Here is a 6,882-nt window from a genome sequence, read left to right on the forward strand (position 1 = left end):
TTGTTCAACGCGCAAGTTTATTTATACTCTATTTTACATGTAGAAAATCACTTAAGTTACGACACTATTATTACTGCTAACTTTCTTATATTTTTGGTAAGTATGGCTCTTGTTGAATAATAGCATCAGTCCTAAATGATAAATCATTTGGCGTAAAACTTCTTTGTTTAATATTCTAAAAAATGAATTTATTTATTTTGGGGACATCATAAATTTTAGATAATGTTCTCGTCGACTAGTCCCTTCCCTGTTTCAGAATCATCAATTTTTCGGGGGTATATTCTAAAACCTAACCATCATATTCAGAATTAAGATAAAAAATTATCCTATCAAATGTTACCAAAGCGTTTTGATAAAAACAAATTAACAAAAGTCTATTAGCTGCTGGATTGGAAGAAATCAGCTTGCCTATAAGAACTTTCATATAATTCACTCTTTCCAAACCACCCACCACACGATTTTTTGTGAGATTTGACCATTTTACGCATGTTGGACGTTTACTTAACCCCACGAAATTTTTGCAATCAACCAATGAAGAGACTGTCCTTAATTTATCTCGCGCTCTAATTTAAATGGCAACTGTTGCTAGGCTAATTTTTATCTAAACTTTCACCTTGAGCGTAAACATTTTTTGCGTGTAAAAAAAATCTGTTGGTTAGTCCTATGAAGGGTTACCATTTTTTCATTAATACAAATTAATAGAAAGAATAAGTATTTAAATTTTTTCAGAAAATGTATCCATGTCTGTTTTATTTTTTGTTTTAATTATTCCGCAGTTGAAAACGATGAAACCACAGTTTAGAACAGAAAATAATAATGTTTAAAAGTAAGAACATCGCACGATGTAAAATATCGTTTAAACTATAATTGAATATACATCAAAAGAATTATTATTAAATATGAGAATCATTAAATGAGATTTTTTATGATCAATCTTGTCACGGCCTAAAAATAAAGTTTAAGTCGCAATAAGTAATGACGAAATCACGTGAATATTTAATATTGGCTAATATGATTGTCATCTGATTTTTATATCTTGGTGTTTCTACATCACGCAATTACGAATTTTTTATTACTTCAGTTTTTGTCACCTTTGACATTATATTACTTCTAATTTGCATTCACCTTATATTTTCTGATGTTTCAGAAAATAAATACATGAATTACTAAATAATGTCAATACACATCTCTTTTTTTATTCCGAATTAAGTTATCAAATTTTTTAAAGTGAGCTTTGTTAAGAATTTCACGGAATGTAGAAGTAACATGACCTGAAACATTTTTTTATGAATATTAGATTCTCTCGCACGATATATTTTACCTTGAATATTGTCAAGACCTTAAAATAAAAAAAACGTCTAACTCGCAGTTAATAATTACGATATTCATAGTTTGTAAATATGGATGTGTCTGACTCCTTCCTTTGGTTATTCAATATGATCTATGTGTGCATTTTTAAATTATTTTAATTACTATCATCTTTTAGAGATTTATTTCGTCTAATTTGCACCCAAAAATTATTTACTGGTTTTGTAGGAAATATATATGCATGAACCAATAGAAAATTCCGTTTTTCGATTGGAATTAATTTCTCGAATTGCTTAAATGTAACCTTCGTCAAAAACTTCATAAAGAGTAGAAATTCCATTAGTACAAAAAGGTGGCAAAATATTTTGAAACCACAATTGTTTATTTATGGGAGACTATACTAAAGACTATACTATACTAAAAAGACTATACCAAAAGCTTTTCCTTTAGCCCGATTTTCTCCAACGACTTCTTAAATTAAAGATCCGGCTACGCGGCTGTGAAATAAATAAAGAGATTTTATATCATATATCCTTATTTTCCAAAAAATTTGATTGAATTACAAGGTAATTGGGATATTTTGATTGTTAGACTACCATCCTGGACGATTTTCTCTTATTTTTGTTTTCTTCTGTTATGGCATGAAGAATCAAGGTAAAAATGAGGTTTGCTTGTTCGTGCCATAAAACAGGGTTGATAAAAAAACGAAATGATGGATGGCTAGTGAAAACTTAGAGGTCTTATTCATGGAAGACGATTAGATAATTTTTAAGGCTTTATAGATTTTAATAATTAGTTTCTTTAAAATGCGGAAAATTCATCTAGGGCAAATCACTTAATTTTATAGGTTTTCGAAATGTGCAGTGATCGAACCTTTACTAGAACAATGAAAAACACACTATCTTACAATATCAGAAATACTGTGAACCGGTTTCTCAGTAGCCGCTTTGCGTTAGACGAATTCTATGTCACCACCTTCAAATCTCTAGTATCCTAGTCCAATAAAACGATGTTCTTACACATTTAAAATTGATTCAAAGTGATTGTCGGTGCGATGCGGGGTTGCTTTATCTTAAGCGAATTAGGGATTCTTCACTAAACCCTTTTTATTTTCATGAAGGAAAAAGTTTTGCTCCAAAAGTTACTCATAACTTTCGGGAGTGACGGAACCTTTGAGGAATCATACATAAATTCCCTTGAAAGAAACTGCCGCAAAAAAGTCACTTATTTTTATTTTCATTCTGTATAATATTACAACAAGAAAATCACCTATTGCTAACTTAAAGAATTAGCGAGATTTATACTAAGAAAACTTCGCGTACAAAGAACATATACGATATTCATTCACAAAATATATTGTTACAGTTGGAGCAATCATTCCCAATCAGTTAATTTTGAGCTAAGCAACGAATATCATACTGTAATCCTTGTTATCTTAAGAGAAGGATGACAGTCATATAGAACACTTCGAAACCTACAATTCATGCATTTGAAAAACTAAATATAATTTTCTATATTTAAGTAATATTTAATTTATTTTATCTTTATGTTATTAAAAAGAAGGTTCAGATTGGAAAATAGTTGTATTTATTTTAATTCGAAAAAAAATTCTAATATTCAAGCACCTTGCGAAGATAATGATACAATTTCCCTTTTTAAATGCACATATTTTCATCACTAGCTTTGAGCATGAGCAGGTGCTAAAAGCTTACTGCCAAAAGTAAAAACTAAGCATATGCCAAGAAAAATTATTAATTAATGCATCTGTAAAAAATTGAATCACTATATAAGGTTTTTATCAAATTATGCACCTGCTATTTTTCTAATTGCAAGAAAAACTACTAAAAGTTATTTCATTACTGCTCAGGAGAGTGCAAAGTCTGTTAATGAAATTTAGTTAGGATGAAAACCAACAAGTCAAAATCAAATTACAAAAACGGTAATTTGAGGGTTGCGTAAAGGAAAAATAAATATAGCAATTCATGCCCTTAGTGAAAATATTCTCTTTATGCTCATCTGATTTTGGCAGACTTAGATTATCAAAAATGTCCTTCTGTGACGAAGCATGTTTCTTGAATTAATCAGAATGTCCTTTTAAATTTATGGTTCAGAGGACGTTCATTTGTCTCAACAGGAATCCGTTTGCAGGAAGAATCATCTTTACGCTACTAAGATAACCTATTGTTGCAGCCAAATAATTATATTTGTGTAAAAAATATATATTTGAGTGGTTCAAAATAAAAAAATGCTTTTATTTATAGAAAACTTTTTCTCTGACTCAATGCGGCCTAAATAAATTTCCTTAACTTATTTTTTAAATTAAGAAAAAGGTATGAGCATTATTCTAATATATTACTTCTAAGATATTCTTTGATGGATTAAATGGTGCTTATAGTGGATAAAATATTCGATCCCAGGGATTCTTTGTCTGAAATAAATAACATAAAATATGCCCATGTCACTTTTTATTCAATATTTCGGAATGACTTAATATCCAACTTCTTTCATAGAGAAAGAATAAAATCTTCTGGTGAATTAAATCTTATATGTAAATTCTATTTTAGTGTTATTTCCGTCTCTTAATTGAACATGAGTTATTTAAAAGAATTCTATTATTGCAATTGTTATTTGTGACATGAAAACATGTTAGATCTGATTTGCATATTAATATTATCCTTTCACTTTAAGAATAGCATATTCACAGATCCCTGTACAATTTAATACATAAGTTAATTTCTTTTAAGAACTAAACATTTCTAAAGATTTTAAAATTTTATATTTAAATTTAAATCATATAGAAGGGTATCTTGAAACAATTGTTTAGCGGAAAATTAAATCTAATATTTGTTAGCACACAAAAGTTTTCGTTTTCTCAACAAATAACACTACTCCTTTTTGGATACTTATCTTTCATAGAAAATGATCGAAATAAATTTTGTTTGTTATATTGCTTTCTATATATATTAAACGTTTAATATCTTCTGATGTCCATTTTTGACTAACAATTTTTTATTCAGATATTTAAAAAAAGTTGGTAATTCAAAAATTATAGTAATTTTGTAGTTGTATTTGTCGACTTTACAAAGGAATAAAATAAAAATAGAATTAAATTATTTATTCACATCATGGATATAATATTATTACTCAGCTACGGAAGCAGTGTTTTCAATCGCTATTGATTTGAAAAACAAGTTTTTAAGTCAAAAATTATAGTAATTTTGTTATGTATTTGTCGACTTTAAAAAGGAACAAAATAAAAATAGAATTAAATTATTTATTCACATCATGGATATAATATTATTATTATTCAGCTACAAAAGCAGTGCGCACAAAGAGTTACCATAAATATTTGACAGATATAAATGTTTCATACGAATATGCGATGCTTCAAAATAATAAGATAAGAATAATTCACACAATTTGTCTGTTTCTCTTTACTTTATTTCCGTTAAAAACTGGAATCCTTTTAATCTGTGAAATTATGCAAACATTACGAAATTTGATCAGACGTAACATCAAGCACCTGCCAAGCATCACGTGCACCATTTTATATAAAAAACAATTGACAAAAATGTTCATTATTAGATCACTAGCTTAAATGATTTAAATTTAAATAAATATTTTCATAAAATTTAATATTAGATAAGTGACCTAATAGGCATATAATAAAAAAACGTAATTAGAAACTCGGAAGAACGTTTCTTGGACTGAAAATAAAGTCTTAAGAATATTCCGAAGACTTTTTAAACATTTTTAAAGGCATTGGACTTTTTTGAAACGTCATTTGACCTGATATTGACCTTTTTCGGTCGTCATGATGACGCTTTTGGTCATTTTTTCACAAATTTCACGCTGTTTTACATTTTTTATGTGTATTTTATAGTTTTGCTCAAAAATTTAATTTTTAATTTTTAATAACGTTTTTCACAATTAAAGTCAAATATATGGGTATCATAAAAAATGGTATAAAGTAAATTTATCCATATTTTCGGGACAAACTATATAACTTAGCGAATTTTTTTTCTTATGTTATATAGTTTTGCTGCAAAATGTAATTTTTTGTTTTTCCAATCAAAAGTTATCGTTTCTATAGACAAAGGTAACAACATCGACCGGCAGACATCAAAGTTAAATCCATTTTTTCTTTATCAGAGAGGTCTAAAAACATCGAAATTTGATCAACTCCGGGAAAGACAATTTTCACACAAAACCAATACCTTCTGATTCAGATGAGAATGTAATAATATTATTTTCATTAATTCAACAAATAATTACTAATGAGATTAGTACATTTTTCACTAAATTAGATTTTGAGAGCATCATCCCGAGCGGCTGAATCTAAGAAAGAATCAGTTGCTGAAGGTGAAATTAATAAGCTAAAAAATCAAAAATCAACGAAAATGCCACCGATAGTAATATAAATCTATGTACGCAACCATATAAATACTAAATGAAATCAGAGGAAAACTGAAGTACGATATCGACATTATACACAAGTAAAATCGCCTAATTATCTGCACCAAGGGTATCGACGATTATACAAAAATCAAGGATGAAATAAAAAATTCAAAACTTGAATATCACACGTATACTCTACCAACTGAAAAGATAATTAAAATGGTTGTAAAAGGTCTCCCTGAAAATCTTAAAATTGAGGAAATCACGGCTGATTTTACAAATAAAAAATTTGATTTGCTGAATGTCAAACAATTCACGAAAATGAAAGAAAATGATGGCATGAAAGTAGGAATTAAACTACCAATCTATGTAGTTGATTTCATACCAGAAACAGTGATTCAAAAAAGCGTTAGGGAACGAATGCTCTGTTATTGTGTGTTGGAAAACATACATCTAGTTACGGGAAATGTGAATTATTCTGTAAAATTGAAAGCAACAGACGAACAAGAGGAGGATATTAAAAAAAATGAATACTACAGGATAATTCCAGGATGACAACAAATAAACCTATGCCAATGAGGGAAACCAGAGAAACATTGCCAACAGCTAACGCTGCTGCTCAGCAGTCCTATAGTTTAGCTACCAAAGGAATAAATTATGAATCAAAACATCATGAAGGCACAGAAGAGATTGATATCTCTATACGTAGTATTATGCATGAATTGAAAAATATATTTGCGAATGTAAACAAAACTAAATTACTAAAGATTGCTAGAAACACTTTTATAAATGTCAGAAAAGCTAAAGATAACTTCAGTAACATAACATTAATAGTAGAAGGTGTATAAGAAATTTTTGAGTAATGAGCTCTAGTAATACTAAATTGAATATTGTTACATGGAATTCTAATTCTATTGAATCTGAAATGAATGAATTGGAATATATAATTAATCGGTCTAAGTTTGATGTTTTTGGAATTTGTGAAACTGAATCAGATATAAATTATAAAATGAAAATAGGAGGATACTCAATATACGGAGTAAATAGAATAATGTATGGTGGTGGTGTTGCACTTATGATTGAAAATAGTATAAAGCACAATATCGTTAATACTCCTACTCTCGAAAAAATTGAAGCTGTAGCTATAGATATAGAGACAGGTAACAACAACTCAAT

The sequence above is a fragment of the Belonocnema kinseyi genome, chromosome 4 (assembly GCF_010883055.1).
Source record: "Belonocnema kinseyi isolate 2016_QV_RU_SX_M_011 chromosome 4, B_treatae_v1, whole genome shotgun sequence".
In the NCBI taxonomy this organism is placed as follows: Eukaryota; Metazoa; Arthropoda; class Insecta; order Hymenoptera; family Cynipidae; genus Belonocnema; species Belonocnema kinseyi.